This window comes from Hakea prostrata, chromosome 9 (genome assembly GCF_041222555.1).
Source record: "Hakea prostrata isolate BN-2017 chromosome 9, UWA_Hpros_2, whole genome shotgun sequence".
Taxonomy (NCBI): Eukaryota; Viridiplantae; Streptophyta; class Magnoliopsida; order Proteales; family Proteaceae; genus Hakea; species Hakea prostrata.
Window position 1 is genome coordinate 27,526,739 of NC_142608.1, and position 25,855 is coordinate 27,552,593.

A 25,855-nucleotide genomic window follows, 5' to 3' on the forward strand; every position below is an offset into this window, starting at 1 on the left:
TTGTAGGTGAACGTCCTCACCTTGTTGTCGTCCCGTAGGCTTCGAATAAGAGACCAAAAGGTAGGTTCACACTTGCCAAAGAAACCCTAATAATACGATGATTAAAATATTAGGAACAAACCCTAAAGGTTTGAAGATGAAAAGAGTTCAAAACAGGGCATTATGCTATCTCGGTAACCTTTGGTCACTTGGCCTGGTTGCCCCAAGGCAATCGATCAAGGCTGCTGTGTTCGGACAGTAAAACCTCAAATCAATCGAAAACTCATTGTTTGGATTCCAAAACACCGAAATTTTTTAGAAAAATTAGGACTAATGGTAGGACACTATCTGATATGAGTTTAGGCATCAATCATTGTCAAGGGAGTGAAAACCTAATGAATCCAAAAATAGGTTTCATTCGAAATCAATCCACAGTTTCAAGAATAGAGGATTCACTCTAGGACTAAGAAAATAGTAGATCAAGATCTAAAAACAACTTAGAATATTGTCTAGCATGGGTTGGAGATCAAATTAATCAAAGAGAATACAATCATATAGATTCATGCTAGGCTTTTACCAAAATCACACCATGAAGTTCATGGAAAAACAAGAGTGGATGGGAATTCACTCTAAAACTAAGAGAATATAAGAGTAGTTCATTACAAAAACTTAAGGTCTTCTCCAAACTCTCATCAATGGGTTGAATCAATAGGAGAATATAGAACTAGAAGTAAAAGAGTGATCGCTAACCTTGAAGAAGAAGATTTGTCGAGCGGAAAACATCACGGATACTTGGGATTCTTCCTTGGCCTTAGAGAGAGTGCTCTAGGGTTCTTCTAATGTTCTCTGATAGTCTTATGACACAATGAGATGAATTAGAATGAAAATTGATTATATAGGGCTTCAGAAACCTAATTCCCATAAAGCGACAAAACTGACTCGGTACTGGTTGGTCGCCTGGGTTGGTCGCTTGGGGCGACCAACCTATACCACTTTTGGTAAAAAATGTATTTTGGTCCCCCGAAGGTCCTAACTTCATCTTGGGTCGTTTTCCAAGTTATAGGAGGGTCTCACCTAGTTTTCGGGACCTTCCAATTGTATCATCACTATATTGTTGGTCCACTCACCAAGTCTGTTATCATTCAAGCTAGATCTTCTTCGAATTCCAGACAAGGTTTCTAACTTTCACACCATCACCATCTACTTCCATTGGTTTCGAGTCAAGACCAATGGGGTCAATTTGGATGGTCTACAACTGTCTTCTTCCTTCACTTCAGGTCCTCATACCTACAATATAAAATTTTGGGTTAGGGTCATGAGGGATTTCACACCTTCTATGATGGATAAGACTAGGCTTGAGAGTTGAATCTTGCCAAGAATCCTGAGTTTGATACTTCAGTTTACATTGAGGTCTGTAGCACTCGGGTGTTTGACCATTGGGGTATGTCGCCTCTTACTTGGACAATTGAGAAGCCTAATCCCGTGTACCCAGGTGTGCTTAAGAGGATCTTCTGAGCGAAGAGCCCCTGGTGAGGGGTCTCGAGGACAAGGCCGTCGAAGAGGTTGTTGGAGACAATGTTGGCAAACCCGCCGTTGATTAAGTTTTCAAGACATGTGTATCTTTCCCACCCCGAGTGGGCTTCTTAATTATTTGAATGAATTTACCTGACCCTAGTGGGTCTCAAAACAATTTATATCTTTTGATTGTACTTATTTGGGTTGAATGCCCACTGTACAAAATTCTTTATTGAATCATAGTTTAAATATTGTTACTTGATATTTTCTAATTAATTTTGGGTATTCGTTAGGCATCCAACACCTTTGAGGTGAAATTTCTGTGCAAAGCCCTTGATCATACTATGAACTATTATGAACTTGTTTAATGCATAGTCTTACTCAAACAAGTTCAAAGCCCTATGAACGTTTGGCCTAAGATTTGATAGAAATTTTCGAAGTGCTAGAAAATTATGAGCCTTAGTCAGGTAACCCCATGCCCTTTTATTCATGAATCCTAATTGGGTTTAGATAGAAGTCTGCCTAATTTTTCTTTGTATAGACCACTTTTAAATTCCTGGGTCTTAGTTTTCAAAGGCCCATTTATAAGTTTTTATAAGTATTTTGAGGTCTTATTCGGTCTTTTGAAGCCTCTTTTATTAGGTCTTATTTGGAAAATTTGAAGATTCTTTGGCTATTCTTACCAAGGCACGAGCCCCTATTGTAGGGCTTTGGTGTTTGATTCACTTGTATCAGTTGAAGAAACTCGTAATGCATAAGTATTTATAGAGGAAACCCCTTAACAAGCTCCCAATTGAGCCACACAACAAGATGCTCTATTGGGATCTATAAAATCCCCCAAGATCCTAACCCATAAATCCATATTGTAGGTCTAAGAACCTGAAGTGCGGGTAGAAGGCTACTATGGGCCATCTAGGAAGAGACCATTGGATTGGAGTCAGAACTAATGGAAGTTGATGGTGATGATGCTGAGCTGGGAATCCTGTCAAAGTTCGGAAGGATATCCAATTAGAACGTTGATGGATTTGGCAGATGGATCAAGTGCTCCTTGATGACACGTGTGGAAGGTCCAAAAAATTAGGTAAGACCCTTCTGGAGTATTGAGTAGGAGCTAGGGCAGAGCCAAGGGCATTCTGAGCCTTTGAGCCTACTCCTAGAACTAAGTTCCAGGGGCTAGTCGATTGGGGCGACCAGCCCTGTCACATCCACCCAGCCATTACCCTATCTGAAATACCCGAGTGTGTGATCCACAGTCTCGAAGATCCAGTATTTGACGAAATCATCCTCCCTCATTTACAATAATATGATCAAGAACAATATTAAATCAAAAGTTAACTTTATTAAACGAAAGATCAAGATAAGGTTCAAGAATACAATTAGAGTGCGGAAAATGATACCAATAGAATAAATCAAAATGTAGAGTGAGGCAGAAACTCACTCCACAGTAGCAGTGGAAAAGTAGATAAAAAAGATAGATTACAACCGGTTCCCAAAATAAAAGGGGAACAAACAACTAAGGTCTCAACGAAGCTATAAAAGACCAAAAAGAGAATGAGACAATGTCCCACCGCTGGCACTCAAGTGCAAGAGTCAAACTACTCCTGATAAGCATCAGTCTCGTACTGGTAGTCTTCACCGATGTAGTCATCGTAACTTGTACCTTGAGTACCATATGAATCATCAACTTGGTCTTCATAATATTGACCATCATAGTCAATAGTAGTAGTACCTGCAATAAAGTCTAACAAAAGATGTTGCAAAAAGGAGTGAGTTCAAAAGAACTCAGCAAGGCAGTTTAATCCATAATAACATAACAACACATAATAGTAAATCATACCGAATGAAATATGATATGAAACAAACAATGCAGATATGCTTCTAACACTATGTATGTTGGTCTCTATTGGCACACATGCTTTAAGTCATAGCACCATACTTCTTTGGGTGGGTCTCAAATCACTCCCCCTCAACCATCTTGGTATCTTGGGTCTGCCGGTAGTAGTTGGGTCCTGCATCCCATCGGGACATTCCATGGCTGGGGTTTAGGTCACCGATCTCTCACATCACCATTGGTCTAAGTATTGGTGAATGTCAGGGTAAAGCCTAGCCAAATGCAAGTCTTCTACTTAGTTATATCAACTTAGCTCCAGATACTTCCATTCGTCGCCAGGGCAAGCCTTTCTTGGTATCCTTCACCCTAGAGTAAGCGTATCCTATGGCTACAACCAACTTGGATTACGGACTCATCAATCCTATTGGGCAGTTACATCAAGCTAATAGGATGTTCCTGTATCTTCTCACGGGTTGGTTACTGGTCTTGATGTCCAGAGGCCCTTGTTCCACTTCTGCAACCATACCAATGAATGGCCCCTCACAATGTGATCTATGTCCTCCTCACGGATATTACACACCACTATTAAGTATCCACAAATCTCCATTTCTGCCACGGGTTGCTCGGTCTCAATCCCTTCTGATCGAGTCTAATATAATAGGGACATCCTAGCCAAAGACTTCTAGACATGCCCTAGGTATGTCAACCAGTAATCAGGGAAAGCACCAAGGGGCACCATAGGAAAATGTCCCATACCACCTCCATTGGTGTCCAAAGACAAAAATACCAAAAGGGTATTCCCCATTCCCCAATCACAACCTAGGCAATCACATTCCCAATCAGTCATTCACAAGCACAACTGATAATATAAAACACAAGTAAGTAATCATTCATACTTAATTGAAATAACAATTGAATTATAAGAATAAGTACTACTGTAGTTGAAGACCTACAGCAGCAATATGATTATAAAGAAAACTAAATACAACAGTAATATGATCATGTAATCTAAATGAAATACAAGCAAACGTGTATATTAGGCTATTAGGGATCGACTATCCTTACCTTAAGTAACTTCGTAGAATACTGAGGAAGAGGTCCAAGTGTCACATCCACCCAGCTGGTACCCTACTTGGCATACACGAGTGTATGATCCACAGCCCCGAAGATCAAGTATCAAGGTAATCAACCTCCCACATAGACAATAATATAATCATGAACATAAATAATCAATGTACAAAATATAAACAAAAGATCCAAATAAGGGAAGAATAAATCATATATCATTAGAGTACGAAAGACAATAAAAATGTCTAAATCATAAGTAAAGTGAGGCGGAAATCTCACTCTACTAATCAGCGGAAAAGTAGTTCTAAAAAGAAAAGGAAAGGGATGAAAACTAATCCCAGTAGCAGGTACAATAAGTAACTAAATTGTTCTCAATCTTATAGACAACATCTCTATAAGTAAAAATCTCAAAAATGGCGCAAGGGCGCTTCCACTCTATGGTCGGACTAAGCATCGTACGCAGCATAATCACCCGTGGAATCTTCAATGCAATTGTCGTAACAGCAATCACCTTCCTGGTGATAAGTCTCTTCTCCTTGCGCTTCTTCATACGAGCAGTCATGATACTCAGAACCTGTAGAGGGATCTAACAATACATAGCACAAAAGGAATGAGTTTCAAAGAAACCCAGTAAGGCAGTTAATCCATAATAACATAAATAGCAGAATTTCAAAGCAAAGTAAGATGCTATATGATATGAAACACATGATGTAATATGATTCTAACTCTATTTATATTGGTCTCTATTGGCAGACATGCTTTAAGTCATAGCACCATACTTCTTTAGGAAGTTCTCATCACACAACGCCTTTTGGTAGTGGGTCCGTCATCCCTCGGAACATTCAATGGCTGGGGTTTAGGTCACCGCTCTCTCACATCACCATTGGTCTAAGTACTGGCGCATGTTAGGGTCAAAGCCTAGCCAAATGCAAGTCTCCTACTTAGTTACATCAAGTCAGATCCAGATACGTCCATTCCTTGCCCCTAGCGATCCTTTTCGGTATCCTTCACACTAGAGTCCTCATAGTCCCTGACTACGGACTCATCAACCCTATTGGTTATCCACATATGGTAAAGGGGAAGCTCTCACGTCCCCTCACGGGTTGGTTACCGGTCTTGAGCGCCCGTGAGCCCAAGTCTATCCATATGCAACTCTACCAATAAATGGCCCCCACAATGTGATTCCTGTCCTCTCACGGGTTGGTTACCGGTCTTGAGCGCCCATGAATCCCCATTGCTACCACGGGTCCTTCATTCTCAATACCCCTCTGATTAGGGTATGACATAACAGCACATCCTAGCCAAACACTACTAGACAGCCTTAAATATGTCATCCAACAGTTTAGGAAGGTGTCCAAAGGGCATCTCTGAAAACATCCCATAATATTCCCGTAGTTGTTCAAGGACAGAAGTGTCAAAAGGACACCTCCCCTTTCCAAACCATACTTAATCATTCAAAAACACAAATCCATCATATCACATATATGGTAAATTCTTATATGGAAAGAAATCAATAACAACATCCAACTTGTATATAATTGGTAAGTAAATCATACATGAATTAATTAGCATAAACAAGTAATGCTACTGTAATCAAGGTAGTTGCATCAGTAGTATATCAGTGTAAGAATCTATTTAAGGAAATAAATCAAAGAGATTCAAATATAGAAACTAGATCATGCAATCTATGTAATTAAGGAAATAACCATCCTTACCTTATATAACTCGCAAAGGATCTTGGAGATCAAGTAAGATCTTGTCTAAACTTGGAAAGAAAGTCCTAAACAAGTATATATAACATATTAGGACAGAAACCTAAAAGGAAAGAGATCAAATCATCCAAAACAGACCAAATATGAGGTTGTTGTCCTCATTGGTCGATTGATTGGTCTACTGCCTCAGTCGACCAAGCAAGGCAGTGACCTACAAAATAAGAGATTTTTGAATACAAAACCGAATTTGGTGGTTCAAAAGGGTACCAAACAAGAGGGAATATGCAAGGGTAGTGTATTGGTATATAGAGGACTTCAAAACTCCAATAATATCAAGTCTTCAAGTTGCAATTTAGGAAACAAAAACTTACCATACTTAGATCAATCATGGTTCTTGAAGAAATCATATCAAAATCACGGACGAGAAACTATAGGATGATGGATCACTAATCCGATAAAAAATTCATGAAAAGCATTCATAGATCCTTTAGAAAAATAGATCAAAGACTGAAGAACATCAATCTAAATAAGGAAAGAGAATAGATACATGTTTTTCTTCAAAAGCGAGTGATGATCTTGATGAAGATCATCCACCAAGCTTTAGATCCTTGGGAAAAGAGAGGGAATGAGTAAAGTGATAGTTGCAACAGAGATGCAACATCAACTCTACTATCCTCAAACAGAAAAGGAAAGAAAAGTAATGGAGAATCAAAGACGAAACATAGAAGAGGATGATCACATACCTTTTTGTGTAAATGCAAGAGATTTGACGAAGATCCGACAAGAAAATCACCAAGGATGCAGAGGAGATGACTTGCAGAGGGCTCTGGTTCGTTCCAATGAGTTTGGAGGCAGAAAATACGAAGTAGACTCGAGATTGGACTTAAATAGAGCAAGCAAAGACCTAATCAGCAAATCAGATCTCATTGGTCGATTGATTGGTCGACTGGCCCAGTCGACCAAGCAATTGACCAAGCAGAACAGCAAGGCCAAAATAGGGAATTGAAGGCTCAGATCAAATCCAAACATGAAGGGGTTTTGCACACACACCAAGTGACTTACCTAGTAGGTAGAAATGCCTTTGAACCAAGTCAGAGAGTACTCCAAGTCCATCAACTAATTCCTTCTTCATCAGGGTGCAGTTTCCATAAATGGAACATTGTCATCAACACTCATGGATTCTAAGCCAAACACCAAGTCTTCCACTGGGATGGCCCATAGTTGACTTCTTGCCTTACTTCGGGTTGTCGGACCTACAAACAACAGGGTTTTCGAGTCAAGGTTAGGGCTGGGTTTCACAATCTCCCCCCGTTAAAAAAATTTCATCCTTAAAATTGAAAGCGTACCTAAGCTTCCAAAGAGGTGAGGAAACTTCTCCTTCATGTCTTCTTCCTTCTCCCAAGAAGCTTCTTCAGGGGTATGGTTCTTCCACCGAATCTTCACCAAAGGAATGGTGCGATTTCGTAGTTGCTTATCCTTCTTATCCAGGATTTCGGCTGGCTTTCATCATAGGTAAGATCAGCACTAAGTCCTTCAGGTGCTTGCTATAAAATGTGTTCCGGGTTCCCTATGTACTTCCGAAGCATTGAAATATGAAACACATTATGAACTCCAGCAAGAGGTGGAGGTAATGCCAATCGGTATGCAACAGGTCCAACCTTCTCCTGAATCTCAAAAGGTCCAATGAAACGAGGGCTAAGCTTACCCTTAACATTGAATCTCATTACACCTTTCATTGGTGAAACCTTCAAGAAAACTTTCTCCCCAACTTGAAATTCTAAATCAGTCCTTCTCTTGTCAGCATAAGATTTCTTTCTTGACTGGGCAGACTTAATCCTTTCTTTGATCATATCCACCATTGCACTCATAGCTTCAATCATTTCAGGACCTAAGACCTTTCTTTCACCCATCTCAATCCAGTACAATGGTGTCCTACAAGTATTACCATACAAAGCCTTGAATGGAGCCATGCCTATCGTTGCTTGATAACTGTTGTTATAGGCAAACTCAACCAAAGCTAAGTGTTCATCCCAATTTCCACCCATATCCACAGCACAGGATCTGAGCATGTCTTCCAAGGTTTGAATTGTTCGCTCAGATTGTCCATCTGACTGTGGGTGATGAGCTGTACTCAAATTCAATTGGGTTCCCAAGGCTTTTTGCAAACTGATCCAAAACCTTGAGGTGAACCTAGGATCACGATCAGAAACAATACTCATTGGCACTCCGTGCAGACGAACCACATTGTCCACATAAAGCCTAGCTAGCTTATCCAGAGTATGAGTGATCTTCATAGGTATGAAGTGGGCTGATTTGGTCAACCTATCAACAATCACCCACACAGTGTCATTGCCTTTACTTGTCCGAGGCAAGCTAGTCACGAAGTCCATAGAGATATCCTCCCACTTCCAACTAGGAATAGGAAGGGGTTGAAGTAATCCAGATGGAGGTTGACGAACGGCTTTCACACGCTGGCAAGTCTCACACTTGGCAACAAAATCATCAACATCAGCCTTCAAACCAATCCACCAAAAATGTTCCTTCAGGTCCTTGTACATCTTGGTGCTTCCAGGGTGTACTGTAAAGATTGATGGTGTGCTTCTTTCAGTATTTCTTTCTTAATTTCCTCATTTGCTGGCACACACAGTCTACCTCTAAACAATAAAGCACCATCCATGGATATACCGAAGTCGGGGTCCGACTAAGGATTCGAAGAAATCTTCTCAACTTTGTCCTTAAATTCTTGATCAGAACTCTGCAAGGCAACAATCCTATCTCTGAGGCTAGATCTTGCCGTCATGGCAGAAAGAAGAAAATCTGAATCCTCAGGGACAACTTCCAAATCAAAACTCTCAATTGATGACAATAAGGGTTGACTCAAAGTATTCAAATCCAAAGTCTTCTTCTGACTCTTCCTACTAAGAGCATCAACAACATTGTTTGCCTTACCAGGGTGATACTGAATATCACAATCATAATCAGAGACTAATTCCAACCATCTTCTTTGTCTCATGTTCAACTTCTTTTGGGTGAACAAGTATTTCAAACTCTTATGATCCGTGAAAATGGCAATCTTCTCACCGTAGTGGTAATGTCTCTAAATCTTCAAAGCGAAGACAACAGCGGCAAGTTCTAGATCGTGAGTGGGGTAAGCCCGTTCATAATCTTTCAATTGCCGAGAAGCATAGGCTAAGACCTTATCATGTTGCATCAGTACGCAACCCAAACCAATCTTCGACGCATCAGTATAGACTGTCATACCGCTGGAACTGTCAGGTATTGTCAGGACCGGGGCACTTGTCAATCTATCATTCAACTCTTGGAAATTCTTCTCACAAGCGTCAGACCAAACAAACTTCTCTTCTTTCCTAGTTAGCTTAGTCATAGGAGCAGCCAACCGAGAAAAGTTCTCAATAAACCTTTTGTAGTAACCCGCCAATCCAAGGAAACTTCTTATTTCCGTAACCGTCCTCGGTCTTTCCCAATCAGCCACTGCTTGGACTTTTTCGGGATCGACACGATTACCTTCAGCTGAAACCACATGGCCAAGGAATACTACTCTCTTGAGCCAGAAATCAAACTCGCTAAACTTAGCGTAAAGCTTCTTTTCTCGCAGTCTTTGCAAAGTGAAACTTAGATGGCTCGCATGCTCTTCTTCATTCTTGGAATAGATCAAGATGTCGTCGATGAAAACTATCACAAACTTGTCAAGAACATCATGAAATACTCGGTTCATGAGGTCCATGAACACTGCAGGAGTATTAGTCCATCCGAAAGGCATGACCCGAAATTCATAATGACCATACCTTGTTCTGAAAGTTGTATTGAAGATATCACTTGGCTTCAGTTTCAACTGGTGATACCCAGATCTCAAGTCAATCTTCGAGAACAGTGCTGCACCCTTCAACTGATCAAAGAGATCATCAATTCTGGGCAGCGGGTATCTATTCTTGATGGTCAGCTTGTTCAACTCACGGTAGTCGATGCACAGACGCATACTACCATCCTTCTTCTTGACAAACAAAACTGGAGCTCCCCAAGGTGATACACTAGGTTGTACAAAACCTCTATCAATGAGCTCATTCAACTGGTTTTGCAGTTCCATCAGTTCAGTAGGAGCCATCCTATAGGGAGCCTTAGATACCGGAGCGGCACCAGGGATGAGATCAATAGAAAACTCAACATCTCTATCTGGAGGCACTCCAGATAGATCATCAGGGAAGACATCAACAAAGTCACAGACAATCTTGACTTCGTCAACTCTTTTCTCTACTTTACTCTTGCCTTCAAATGAAGCATCATCCACTTGGGCGTAGACTTGCATCAGTGCAGACAGGATCATCTTACCAATCCTTCTTCTCTCACCTTGATATTCAAAGACCGGACTTCCACGGATATGGAACTGAATTTTCCTTGAGGAACAAAGAAACAACTTTGTGGGCTGAAAACCAATCGATTCCCAAAATGACATCAAAGTCATGCATATTGAGAAGTACCAAATTGGCTTCCAAGTTCTTCTCACCAATCAAAATAGGACATTTAACTAACCCTTTATCTAGTTTCACAACAGGACCAGTAGGTGTACTAATCAATAAACAACTAGATAATCTCTCAGGCATTAGACCAGTCTTCTTGATGAATGCAAATGATATGAACGAATGAGATGCACCCGTATCAAATAAGACAAATGCAGGAATGGAAGTGACTAACAATGTACCTGTAATCACATCATGGCTTGCATCATGTTCAGTACTGGAAATACTGAACACTCTACCAGAGAGAGGAGCAGGAGCATTCTTCACTACAGGAGTAGGCTGCTGGGCATGCCTCTTCGGACAAGCACGAGCAAAATGACTAGCTTGCTTACAAAAAAAGCAAACAGGATTGCTAGGTCCCACTGGAGTAGCTGCAATAGGGGGCTTCTGAACCAAAGGCCTAGGATTCGCATTCACAGGCCTAACATTTGCATTCAACGGTGGTCGATTCCCACCATACTGTCTATACTGGTTGGGCTGCTGAAAACTAGGGCTCTGACCTACACTCCTAGGCTGAAAAGCAGGAGTGGGGTAGGGTGTAGGTCTCACAAAGCACCGATCATTACGATCCACCAAACCAGGGTTCCTGGGCTGCTAGGGCCTCTGCACACGAGCACTCTCCTTCTCAGTTTCTTCCAACTTCTTCGAGTTCTACACCACTTGGGCATATCTCTCTATAGGCTGGACAGTGAGGTAAGCTTTAATGGCAGGGCGCAGTCCTTTAAAGAACTTCTTTGCTTTGGCGAGGTCAAGCTTCAAAGAATCTGGAGCAAAGAAATGAAGCTCCTCGAACTTCTGTTGGTACTCCAACACAGACAAGGATCCCTGTGTAAGAGCCATAAATTCAGCTTCTTTTGCATCTTTCACCGCTTTAGGGAAGTAGTTCATGCAGAAAGCTTCTTTGAACAAGTCCCAAGTTACAACACCTGCATGCAAACCTTCCAACATAGGCCGAGTGGAGGTCCACCAAGTGTCAACTTCATGTTGAAACTTCTGTTCAACAAACATAATCTTTTGGGCTTCAGAACATTGCAGATGTCGAAAAGCCTTCTCTAACTCACAAAGCCACTTGTTAGGAAACAAGGGGTCCTTGGTCAATACAGTGAAGGTGGGCACTTGCAGTTTCAGGAAACTCTCCATCAGACGAGTATGAGGAGTTCCAGCTAATCCTCCAGCATTCAGAACTGCGGCATGAGGATTCCCATTAGGACCAGCACGAGTCTCATTATGCAGAGTCATGAAACCCATCAGCATTTGATTAAACTGGGCTGCTTGCTGCTGCATCATATTGCCCATGATATTGGCAATATCACGAAAGCTTCCAACATTCGGGGCACCAGGTATGTCATGGGTACCCTGATCGCCATTGTTGGTCTGCTGATCATGACCATCATTGGGTATCTCACCACCTCCATGAGGTATCTCACCATGACCATTGCTACTGGATCCACCATGCCCACTTCTCAGAGTAACCATTCTGCAAAAATAAAAAACATAAAAAACACTAAATTTTGAAGTTTCATCATAATCCACAAGTCCAAATGATTTGAAAATTTAAATCATGCTTAAATACATCCATATAGTCATCAAACAATAATCCATAGGACAAAAATCACATTTTCCAAAAATTCAAAAGAAAATGAGTTCACTGGGTCCATTGGTCGATTGATTGGTCGACTGGCCCAGTCGACCAATGAGTCGACCAAGGCTCACAGAATACGAAAATTCGTATTTTAGGCCTCATTTCCTCATTCTAACTTCATTCTAACCACTTCAAAACGTGAGAGAGCTCTGGGGAAAAACTTCTAAGGTTCTTCCAAGTGTTTTTGGGAGTGATTTAGTGCTTCAACAACAACACCACATCACACATTCATCTCATACAAGGTAAATCCATCCTTCTTTCATATACAATCTCTTATGCTTGCATTCTCATAGAAATCATGTTTTACTTGTATCCAATGCTAGAAATCATGTTTAGGAATACTTAGAAACATATCCCCCTAGGTTTTAAACACAATGCCATGCATAGACAACAAGTTCTAACACATTCTAGCACTTTCACAACGTTTTCGTACCAAAATTGTTAACTTTAGAAAAATTTTGATTCCTTACAAACCGCTTGGAGTTTTCGCACGAAATCAAATGCTACATGTTCGCAATGATGTTGTAGATATGACCATGTAGTTTGAATTGATCAATTCCAACTTTTCAAAAATTCAATTTTGCCCTAATTTACAAAAATTCCCAATTTCTTCTTGCTGAATTTTCCACTTTTCACCAAGTTTTCGATCGATTTTCTTCAAATAAACTTCATGATCATGCAATTCCAAGTATTGTGCACATGCTAGTATCTTCAAACCGAATTTTCCCAAAATTTCAATTTTGATGAAAATTACGAAAATACCCTTTTGATTGAAAACTTGAAATAGCACTAACTAGCAATGTCTTTTGTTTCTTCCACAAACATACACTATGCAGAGAGGAGGGCGAGGACGAGGATGGGTCGTATGGTAGGGGCACTCAGGGGTAGCGGCCAGGTGCCTTCACAGCCTAGAGAGGAGGTTCGATGACCAGACGATTCGATACTCCACAGGCCGAGTTCTTATATGAGGCCTACTTTAGTTATTGTAGTATTGAGTATGGACGTCTTCTTCACCTACGACAACTGAGGGTGTTTAGGATTCGGCAGAGATTTGACACTATGGAGTGGACACATCTCTTCACTGAGGATTTGCCAATATATCCCGAGCTAGTGAGGTTGTTTTTTAGCAACCTTACATCTACAGAGGAGTCTAGAGGTCCAGGACATCCTCTTCAATTGGTCCTCAGGAGCAGACTCCTTCAGACACGGATCAGCTTCTCCACGAGGGCATTGGCTGAGATCTTACGGGTACCTTACTATCCACGGTAGTGCGTGTGGATACCTGCGGGGGTAGGGATAGACAGCTACTTACTGCCATACGAGCTGCACGAGATATGCTCTACACTATGGGATGATCGTCGATGCTACACTCCGCAGAACAGCGGGCGGATGATAGATTCAAGCACGGATTATCGATCGTATTGTTGGCCGAAATATCATGCTAAAGGCTGGACATCACCATCAGCCTACAGTGATGGAGGCCTTGGTCATCTACCGCATTTACATGGGCTTCCAAATAGACTTATCTTACATCATTCAGCAGGTCATGCTGGATCTGGTACTGCGGCCTAGTATGCCGAACCTTTGCTATGGGAGGCTTCTGACTTTGATCTTTTGGCACTTCGGAATGAGTTTCGAGGATACACCGGTGGACACTGGTGCACCGGGGTAAACGATCAGGACTAGGACCATCCGACAGATGAAGCTGAAATAGACAGTGAGATCTCCTGGTCCAGAGGGTGAGGACGATGAGACAGAGGAGGAGAGAGATGAGTCTGATGATGGAGGAGAGGATGTCGGTCCTGATAGTGATGATCAGGCCGGAGATGACATTGAGGTGCACGAGGCTAAGCCGGAGCATCATGAGATTCCTCCTTCATCACACTTCGAGACAGGAGGCCCTTTTCATTCAGTCCCAGAGACTTCTGATTTAGGTGCTCAGATGAGATTGTTGACTTCCACACTCGAGAGGATGGAGGTCAGACAGGAGCAAATGTATAAGAGGATGGAGTCACGGCAGGATAGGATAGAGTCAAAGATTACTCAGATGGCCGAGGACTTCAGAGCTTTTACAGATCAGAGGAGATCACCTAGATAGATTGTACTTAGGATTTCCATTTATGCATTATCTGATGTATCATTGTAAAAATTTTTGAAAATTAATGAAGTTCACTTTGTTTTACTTATTATTGTGTATTATGCACTTTTCTTTTATTGCATTACATGACAGTTGTTCAAATATAATTATTGTATATTATTCAGAAATATTCAGTTATGCTTCGTTAAACAAGTTTCTAATCCAAGTGTTCTATTATTCACTTCTAAGAGTAGATGAGTCATCTCAGATCTATGACTCAGGAATGTTACGTTATTGCTTTTTGTGGTTAGGATTTCCTTGAACTTTGGGCTCTGATACCACTCTGTCACATCCACCCAATCGGTACCCTACCTGGCATACCCGAGTGTGTGATCCACAGCCCCGAAGATCAAGTATCGAGGTAATCAACCTCCCACATAGACAATAACATAATCATAAACATAAATTATCAATGTACAAAGTATAAACAAAAGATCCGAATAGGGGGAGAATAAATCATATATCATTAGAGTACGAAAGATAATCAAAATGTATAAATCATAAGTAAAGTGAGGCGGAAATCTCACTCTACTAATCAATGGAAAAGTAGTTCTAAGAAGAAAAGGAAAGGGATGAAAACTAATCCCAGTAGCAGGTATAATGAGTAACTAAATTGTTCTCAATCTTATAGACAACATCTCTATAAGTATAAATCTCAAAAATGGTGCAAGGGCGCATCCACTCTATGGTCGGACTAAGCATCGTACGCAACATAACCACCCGCGGAATCTTAAGTGTAATTGTCGTAACCGCAATCACCTTCCTGGAGATGTCTCTTCTCCTTGTGCTTCTTCATACGAGCTGTCACATCCACCCAGCCGGTACCCCATTTGGAATACCCGGGATGTGATCCACAGTCCAAGGATCAATGATCTGAGGTCCATGCCTCCCACATACACGGTAACACAATCATGAACAGTAATAATCAATGGTAAAAACAGCTAATATCAAGTATCATGAATAAGACAAGATTAACTAAATCAGGGTGCAGAATATAGATAATAAATAAGGTATGATCAAAATCATAAAGGGTGAGAAGGTGTGGTAGTCACCCTCTCAAAGCAGCGGAAAAGTATTAAATCAAGTTAGTTACATATCCAAGTATCACCGGAATAATTCAAAGACACGTAAATTACAAAATCCAAGGTTCCACAAATACACCAGGGGAATGGGGCACTATGCTAGGGTTTCTTCTATACTAATGGTAGTCTCCTCAACAGACGGATGAAGTAAACCCGCGCTGCCCCTCCCGCCAGGGGCTAACCCCGGTGCGAATAATAATCCTCCTCGGCTCCAATATACGAATCCTCACCGACGCCACTACCCGGAGGGTAGTATGTGGAATCATAGTCGCCTCATAGGAGGTGCCATTGTAATCTGTGCACGGAATGTAATCTAAAACATTTGCACAAAAGGAATGAGTTCGAAGAACTCGGCAAGGAAGTTATTCCATAATTAGAAATCATACACATTCAAAACATATAATAATGCAATGTGATATGGAACATATGATGTAGATATGAGCCTAACTCTATGAATGCTGGTCTCTAAGGTAGACATGCTTTAAGTCATAGCACCATACTTCTTACTTCTTTAGGTCGTCAGTCACTCTCCCATTTCCATATCTTGGGAATGCCCGAGGAAGATCGGTAAAGTCATCAAAAACCATGGTAAGGGGATCGGTCACCGCTCTCTCACATCACAATTTGGTCAAATGGCGCATGTCACGATAAAGCCTAGCCCAATGCAAGTCATCTACTCGATCGGTCAAGTCGAGTTCAGATACGTCCATTCCTTGCCCCGGCGATCCTTTCCGGTATCCTTCACACTAGAGTCGGCGAAATCCTGGATTTGGACTCATCAACCCTATTGGTCATCCACATATAGTAAACGGGAAGCTCTCACGCCTCTCACGGATTGGTTACCGGTCTTGAGCGCCCGTGAGCCCAAGTCTATCCATATGCAACTCTACCAATAAATGGCCCCTTCGGTATCCGTAGCATGGTTTATGTCCCCTATCGGATTGGTTACCGGCCTAGAGCGCCCATCCAACCATACACTACCACGGGTTGTTCGGTCTCAATGCCCTTCCGATTCGGGTCTGACACGACAAGGATGAACCTAGCCACACAACTAGACAATCCTATGTATGTCATCCAATAACTCGGGAGAGTGTTGATAGGCACCATCGGAGAACATCCCATACTATTCCCTTCGATGCCCAAGGACGAAGTGTCGGTAGGACACCCTCCAATCCCAAGTCATACGTAAGCAATCACACATCAAATCTCATCATTTCTCATGCATCCAATGCATATTAATAATAGTAATCAAATCATGATATTGAAACGAATCATTATAAACATAAGCAAATCAAAATGATAAAGTAACACAACAAAAAGTATAAAGATTTAAATGTTACTGTTCTAACACATATGTACGCTTATCATAATGATTGAAAGAAATTTAGAGATTTCATTCTTTGGATAAAGCACAGTTCAATATTTGATGACTTATATGTTTATGGATATAACCATCCTTACCTTGGATGAGTTGATGATGAATTGAGAATACCAAGAATAGTCCAATAGAATTGTTAAGGCCCTAAACAAACATCGGTAATAAGTTAGAAAAGAAGTCGGGAAGATCGGATGTCATTTGAGTCAAACCACCAAGGTTCTTGTCACAACAACTTTGGTCGATGGGTCGATGGTATCGACAAAATGATCACCAAAATAGTCCCACAGAATAGTGGATTTTGGGGATTTTGGTTCAAAATGAGTCTTCCGGTGTTCGGATCAATCTGAAACTTGGAGGCATACTTAACAACAGTAGTAGGACACTATAAATCAAGGAATTAACCCAATCCAATGGTCTAATTAAAAAGCCCCAATTTGAGCTATCAAGTTCAAGGATAAACATCATGGCATGAGTTGGAATTGATTGCATTGATGTGGAATAGCATGCAATAGCTAGAGGAACTGATAGAAATTCGATTGGAATCATATGGCAATGTTAAACATGAACATAATACACTCTATAGCTCAGTTTGATATCAAAGGGTATGATGTTAATAGGTATATCATGGAATACATATGCTAGGCATGAGATATAAGCATTAGCGTAAATGAATGGCTAAGGGAATCATGGATTGAGCATGAGTAGGCACTTGGAGTGGTGGTTGCAAGGTTGCAGCACCATTCCAAATGTCCCATCACAAGATGACAATAGAAAAGAGTAGAAAATGGTAGGGTAGAGAGTGGAATGAAGAGTCATACCTTAGTGTGGAAGATGAAGACAAGAATCAATGATAAACTAAGTGTCTTTGATGAGATACCCTTCACACTAACCAAGGAGCTCTGGAAGCTCCCTCCCCAGTGAGAAAAATGATTGCAAAAGGCTCAAGGCTCGAGGTCATATTAAATAGAAAAGGAATATTCCATGGAATCATTAACTTGGCAGACTAGGACATTTTGGTCGATGGTCCTTGGTCGATGGTATCGACCAAAATGATCGACCAAAATGTTTTCAGCAGAAAACTCAGGTTTAGAACAGCAATTTCAAGTAGGGATTTGAAAGGCTATACAAGGTCAAATTGAGTGAGGTTTTCTTCCACAATTCAATCAAGAAGTCTAGTTTCGGGGAATACCTTCGGATTGTGCACAGGAGGTCATTTGGTACATCAACCATATTAATCTTCTCCGATGCGCAGACTTTCCTTAAACACTAACAATGCATTTAAGCAAGGGGTATCATTGCAATGTCCATGGCTCGGTCTCCGAATCATGATCATCAATCGAATGGTCCATAAATCTCTTCTTCCACCGCTCGGGTCCTCGGACCTGAATACAACAGTGGATCCGGGTCAGGGTCAAGGTTAGAATAGGGCTGGATATTACACGAGCAGTCCTGATAGTCAGAACCTGTAGAGGGATCTAACAATACATAGCACAAAAGGAATGAGTTTCAAAGAAACCTAGTAAGGCAGTTAATCCATAATAACATAAATAGCAGGATTTCAAAGCAGAGTAAGATGCTATATGATATGAAACACATGATGCAATATGATTCTAACTCTACTTATAGTGGTCTCTATTGGCAGACATGCTTTAAGTCATAGCACCGTACTTCTTTAGGAAGTTCTCATCACACAACGCCTTTTGGTAGTGGGTCCATCATCCCTCAAGACATTCCATGGCTGGGGTTTAGGTCACCGCTCTCACATCACCATTAATCTAAGTATTGGTGCATGTCAGAGTCAAAGCCTAGCCAAATGTAAGTCTCCTACTTAGTTACATCAAGTCAGATCCAGATACGTCCATTCCTCACCCCTGGCGATCCTTTCCGGTATCCTTCACACTAGAGTCCTCATAGTCCCTGACTACGGACTCATCAACCCTATTGGTTATCCGCATATGGTAAACGGGAAGCTCTCACGTCCCCTCACGGGTTGGTTACCGGTCTTGAGTTCCCGTGAGCCTAAGTCTATCCATATGCAACTCTACCAATAAATGGCCCCCACAATGTGATTCCTGTCCTCTCACGGGTTGGTTACCGGTCTTGAGCGCCCATGAATCCCCATTGCTACCACGGGTCATTTGCTCTCAATACCCCTCCGATTAGGGTCTGACATAACAGAACATCCTAGCCAAACACTACTAGACAACCCTAAATATGTCATCCAAAAGTGTAGGAAGGTGTCCAAAGGGCATCTCCGAAAACATCCCATAATATTCCCATAGTTGTCCAAGGAAAGAAGAGTCAAAAGGACACCTCCCCTTCCAAACCATACTTAATCATTCACAAACATAAATCCATCATATCACATATATGGTAACTTCTTATATGGAAAGAAATCAATAACAACATCCAACTTGTATATAATTGGTAAGTAAATCATACATGAATTAATTAGCATAAACAAGTAATGCTATTGTAATCAAGGTAGTTGCATCAGTAGTATATAAGTGTAAGAATCTATTTAAGGAAATAAATCAAAGAGATTCAAATATAAAAACTAGATCATGCAATCTATGTAATTAAGGAAATAACCATCCTTACCTTATATAACTCGCAAAGGATCTTGGAGATCAAGTAAGATCTTGTCTAAACTTGGAAAGAAAGTCCTAAACAAGTATATATAACATATTAGGACAGATACCTAAAAGGAAAGAGATCAAATCATCCAAAACAAACCAAATATGAGGTTGCTGTCCTCATTGGTCGATTGATTGGTCTACTGCCTCAGTCGACCAAGCAGTCAACCAAGCAAGGCAGTGACCTACAAAATCAGAGATTTTTGAACACAAAACCGAATTTGGTGGTTCAAAAGGGTACCAAACAAGACGGAATATGCAAGGGTAGTGTATTGGTATATAAGGGACTTGAAAACTCCGATAATATCAAGTCTTGAAGTTACAATTTAGGAAACAAAAACTTATGATAATTAGATCAATCATGGTTCTTGAAGAAATCATATCAAAATCACGGATGAGAAACTATAGGATGATGGAGCACTAATCCGATAAAGAATTCATGAAAAGCATGCATAGATCCTCTAGAAAAATAGATCTAAGACTGAAGAACATCAATCTAAATAAGGAAAGAGAATAGATACATGTTTTCCTTCAAAAGCGAGTGATGGTCTTGATGAAGGTCATCCACCAAGCTTTAGATCCTTGGGAAAAGAGAGGGAATGAGTAAAGTGATAGTTGCAATAGAGATGCAACATCAACTCTACTATCCTCAAACAGAAAAGGAAAGAAAAGTAATGGAGAATCAAAGACGAATCATAGAAGAGGATGATCACATATCTTTTTGTGTAAATGCAAGAGATTTGACGAAGATCCATCAAGAAAATCACCATGGATGCAGAGGAGATGTCTTGCAGAGGGCTCTGGTTCGTTCCAAAGAGTTTGGAGGCAGAAAATACGAAGTAGACTCGAGATTGGACTTAAATAGAACGAGCAAAGACCTAATCAGCAAATCATATCTCATTGGTCGATTGATTGGTCGACTGGCCAGGTCGACCAAGCAATTGACCAAGCAGAACAGCAAGTCCAAAATAGGGAATTGAAGGCTCAGATCAAATCCAAACATGAAGGGGTTTTGCACACACACCAAGTGACTTACCTAGTAGGTAGAAATGCCTTCGAACCAAGTTAGAGAGTACTCCAAGCCATCAACTAATTCCTTCTTCATCAGGGTGCAGTTTCCATAAATGGAACACTGTCATCAACACTCATGGATTCTAAGCCAAACACCAAGTCTTCCACTGGGATAGCCCAAAGTTGACTTCTTGCCTTACTTCGGGTTGTCGGACCTACAAACAACAGGGTTTCCGGGTCAAGGTTAGGGCTGGGTTTCACACCAAGACTAGCAAATAAACACTAAACAAGCATATAATAATAATTAGGAACAAGCCCTAGAAGATTAGAAGTCAAATGGATTGAATTGGATGAAAAGACAAGCTACTATTACGGTTGGCAGCTTGGTTGGTCGATTGGGTCAGTAGACCAGCCAGTAGACCATTGGGGTATAAAACCCTAATTTGGTCATAACTTTTTCGTTTGAAGTCCGATTGCTCCGAATTTTGAAAGGGAGCTTTGTAGAACATATTAAGACTATCTAAGAAGGTCAAAGCATCAAATAATGGTCAAAATATAGGATCTTGATTGAGCCATAACATTAGGGTTTCATCATATGTAGTCGATGGCTCTCATGGAAAGGATGGGGAGAATAAAGATTCATCCTAGGGAAAGAAGAGTAGAAATACATAATCAAGAAAGGTCTTGGGGAGGACTCAATGAATTAAAAGTGGATTTGTATTCCCCAATTTGGATACCTCTCATGAGGGTTACCCAATCATCTCTCAAAATAACCCAAGGTAGGTTCACAAGGAGTAAGGGAAACATAGAATTAGTGATTCACAATCAAGAATAGCATTGGGGAGGATCCATCAAATTAACAGAAACATTAGTTTTAACCAATTTGGTTACCCTCTCATGAGGGTTACCCAAGGGTTTCCTCCCAAAATCACCCTACTTTTTGTTTCTCATGGTAAAAGGAAAATTAGGGATCAACCCTTCAATCATGAGGATAGAAGAAAATATTATAACACTGATGTGAGACCTTTCCCACAATCACCAAGATCAGTAGAAAATAAAGAGGGTGTAATCAAGGTCTTAGGTAAAGTCAATTTCAAGAATCATCGCCATATAGCTTCAAGAGCATAGAGTGAATTGGGGGATTCACTCTAGGGCTAAGAGATTCAAAGAAGAGGCCATTACAATAGTGTAATACCTTTCTCATAATCAGAAGATCAAAAGAGTAGAAGAGAGAATAAATCAAAGAACAAACGAATCGATTACTAACCTTTTTGAAGAAGAATCGACAAAGAAACTTGAACGGATACTTGAGGATCATCCTTGGCTTTGGAGGAGAGGTTCTAGGGTTCTTCCCACGTTCTCCAAAGGCTTAGAACTGATTGTGAGTGAAAAACACGGAGTTCCCCCTTTTAAATCGTATTAAAAGTCCTAAAAACACCAGGATTTCCAATTTTGACCATTATGACCATGTTGGTCGATTGGTTGGCCAACTGGCCAGTCGACAATCAGTCGACCAACTATGTCAGTTGTAACATCCAGCCCTATCCTAACCGTGACCTTGACCTGGAAACCCGGTTGTTTGTAGGTCCGAAGACCCGAAGTAAAAGAATCAGCCAACAATGGGCCATCTCAAAGAAAGACATGGTGTTTGACCCAGAACCCATGGAAATTGATGATGGAGTTCCTTACTTGGAAGTCTGGTGCTAATCGGAAAGGAATCTGCAGCTTGTTGAAGATGTGGCAAGTTGAAGGACTTAAAGTATAGTTGGACATGATTCGAAGGCATTTCTCTATACTAGGTAAGTCAAATGTTGTGTTGGGAGAAGCCCATGAGGTTTGGACTTGAGTTGGGCCTCCAATTCCCTATTTAGGCCTTGCTGACCAGCTTGGTCGACTGCTTGGTTGAGTGGGCCAATCGATCAACCAATCGACCAACAGGTCCAGAAATCCGAGAAAATCCTCTGTTTAGGGTTTTTCACTTTCTATTTAAGTAAACTTCGTGTTTCTTAGTATCCTCTGCCTCCAAAACTCTCAGAGAACATGGGAAGACTCTTTCAAAGCTCTCTTTGGTGATTCTGAAGGATCTTTGCAAGATATGAAGCTTCTCATCTCCGATTTGTCAATCCAAGGTTAGTGATCTCTTCTGTGTTGTGATTTATTCTTCTATGATATTATTCTTGATTGAGACTATGAAGAAGACGCTGCATCCTTGCAACCATCTCTTCCATAATCTCCTTCCATTCTCAAGGTTTAATGACATTTACATTGATCTTTGCCATGATCCTTGTAAAACCCTCATAAAACCATGATCTCTCTTTTTGATTCACTTTCTAAACATGATTTGTCACATCCACCCAGCCGGTACCCTACCTAGCATACCCGAGTGTGTGATCCATAGCCTCGAAGATCAAGTATCAAGGTAATCAACCTCCCACATAGACAATAACATAATCATGAACATAAATTAATCAATGTGCAAAGTAAAAATGAAAATCCAAATAAGGAAGGAATAAAGTCATATATCATCAGAGTACTGATAAGCATGCAGTTACCATTATTTATTTGATTTAATTCCCCATACTTATTTAATTGAAGAGAGCTAATTGAGTATTTTTGTGTATTTTTCAGGAATAAGGTGATTTTGGATATTAGAGATAGTATGGAGTAAAGTTCGAAAATATATTAGATATTGGTGGATTTTAAATCATGGCATTCAATCTTGCTGCCCAAAAAATATGAAAAGTGAGATCTTAGTCAAATTGGAAACAGGTGGAGGTCTAAGGAACAAAATTGGTAATAAATCTGAAAATCGGGTAAACAGACCTACCTTCAGTATTTTGGGCATATCTCTCTCGTATAAGCTTGGATTTCAATGATTCAAGATTCTATGGAACGATATTGAAAATATCTACAACTTTCTAGTTTTGATTTTTTCAAAAATCCGAAAGAATAAAGGTCAAATCGATGGGTAAAGAGAAGGGATTCATTGTGTGCGGGAGACATAAAAGAGAAGCCAGCCACAGAGAAGAAAGGAAGAAGGGGAACGCGGCTCTCATCTCTCTCCTTGTTAAAGAAGAAGACCACATCTCTCTGTCTCTCTCTCCCTATGTTTCATCTTTATTTTTCTTATGAACTTTGTGATAATGAGTAGCTAGTTCCTTTTCTTTGGGATGTAGATGAACCATGCTTATTTCATTAATTTGATTGTTCTATCTCTTCTAGTTGATTGTGTTTGAGTTTGGCCAAAGATGTTCTATAGCTCAGCAAACTAAGCGTGCCAAGCTTCCACGAAGGATGATAGTCTTGCGAAGATAAGGAATATCTAGAAAGACCATCCCTAATTTGCTTTGAAGTGTAGAGTTATATCGGTTAGGAAAAAGCATTGGGGACTCGAAATCCCAAAGATCTTCACATATTCATAGTTAACGTTTTTGCATTAATTAGTAGATTTAGTTTAAATTTAGTTTGTTGAATTCAATCTTAGTGACTTAGCCTTTTAGTTCCCCATAGTTCGATCCCGTACTTTTTGCTTGCTAGATTAGTATATGATTTTATTTTTGATTGGTTAGCGACACGATCAAATTTTGGCGCCGTTGCTGGGGAACCAAAGCACGGTTGCTAGGATTGATTTTTGTCAATTAGGCATAATTTTTAGAGTAATTTTAGTGTTTTTAATTTTTTATTTTTCTTTGCTTATTTAACTAATCTCTTTTTCTTTTGTTTTACGGTAAACTGCAAGAGTAGCGATTTGATAATTAGTTTAGGTTGTTATCTTTTCTTTCTTAGATATAACTGTATTTAGGACTTTTCAATTGTAATATTTGCATTAGATTGGGTTGTTTAGGTTAATTTTAAAAAATCCCCATCTCTCAGATCCCACATGTGTAACTTTTGTTCGAAAGATCAAGTGGATTACGCTTCAGGTACGTCCTAAACTCTCCCTTTTGCTATAGTTATTTTCTTTGAATTTTACTTATTTAGCTTCTTCTTTTTTTTCTTCTTCTGTGTGTATGCATGGTCGTCGGTCCCTAAACCTTGAATTAGAGTTAGAAGAGACTTTGGCCAACCTTAGCAGGCAAAGAACCATGGCAAACTATGAGCCTCCAATGAGGCCCTTGAGTGAGCATTTCATTCCTACGATATATACTCTAGTTTCTTGTATTAAGTTGCATGACATAAAGGCAGCTCAATATGAGATCAAATCTAGTGTGATTCAAATGCTACCATCTTTTTTTGGACTTGCCAATGAAGAGACTTATAAGCACGTAGATGAGTTTTTAGAGGTGTCCTCCATGGTTAAAATTCAAACCTCTCAGTTGATGCTTTAAGGTTAATTCTTTTCCCATTCTCCCTTAAAGATAAAGCTAAGCATTGGCTTCATTTTTTGGACAATGTTAAAATTTCCACTTGGGTAGAAATGCAACAGGAGTTCCTTAAAAAGTTCTTCCCCATTGGCCGTACCAATAGCATTAGGAGAGCGATAACGAGTTTCTCCCAACAAGAAGGAGAACAACTTCATGAAGCTTGGGAAAGACTAAAAGAATTACTTAGAAAGTGCCCCACCATGCTATTCCTAAATGGCAATTGGTTCAATGCTTTTATGATGGCCTTAGAGACCGACAAAGGCAAATGCTTGATTCTTCTTGTGGTGGGACTTTCATGCACAAGAATGAGAATGAAGCATGTTAACTTTTTGAGACCCTTAGTGAAAACTCCCAACACCATGCTTCAGTAGCTAGGACTGAGATTCCATCCATTGGGCAACCAAAGAGGAGCGGTCTCTATGAGATCAATCCTACCGTTGAGATGAGTGCTAAGGTTGACTTGCTATCTAAGAAATTGGATTATCTCTTGTCATTAGGACAACAAACCCCATCTCCACTTCCTACAAGTTCCTCTCCAACTAATCAGATTGAAGCATGTGCTTTATGTTCTAGCCTATCCCATCATATCACTGATTGCTATTTGGCTACATAATACCCTGAGTTTGTTAAGGAGCACACACATTTGGCCCAAGGAGTCTCTAAATTGGGCAATGATCCATATTCCAATACCTACAACCCAGGATGGCGAAACCACCCCAATTTTTCATGGCGAAACTCAATGCCCAATCCCTCTAATCAAATACCTTATAGGCCACCTCCATTTAATATGCACCAAAATGGCTATAGGAATAAGCAATCATCATCTCCACAACCCTCACATAATTCATCATTTGAGGATAAGGTACTAAAAGCACTTAGTGGATTAGAGCAAAATACTCAATTGTTGCATTCCCATTCTCAGTCCATTAAAAAATTGGAAACCCAACTTGGTCAACTAGCTGATG

General features: G+C 40.4%; 1 non-coding gene across 1 annotated transcript; it reads right to left on the reverse strand.

Moving 5' to 3' along the window:
• Positions 1-24,991: 24,991 nt before the first annotated feature.
• LOC149005078 (small nucleolar RNA R71) lies at positions 24,992-25,097 on the reverse strand. Its single transcript, XR_016170025.1, has one exon. It is a non-coding gene; the product is annotated as a small nucleolar RNA R71 (small nucleolar RNA).
• Between the last annotated feature and the right edge of the window lie 758 nt (positions 25,098-25,855).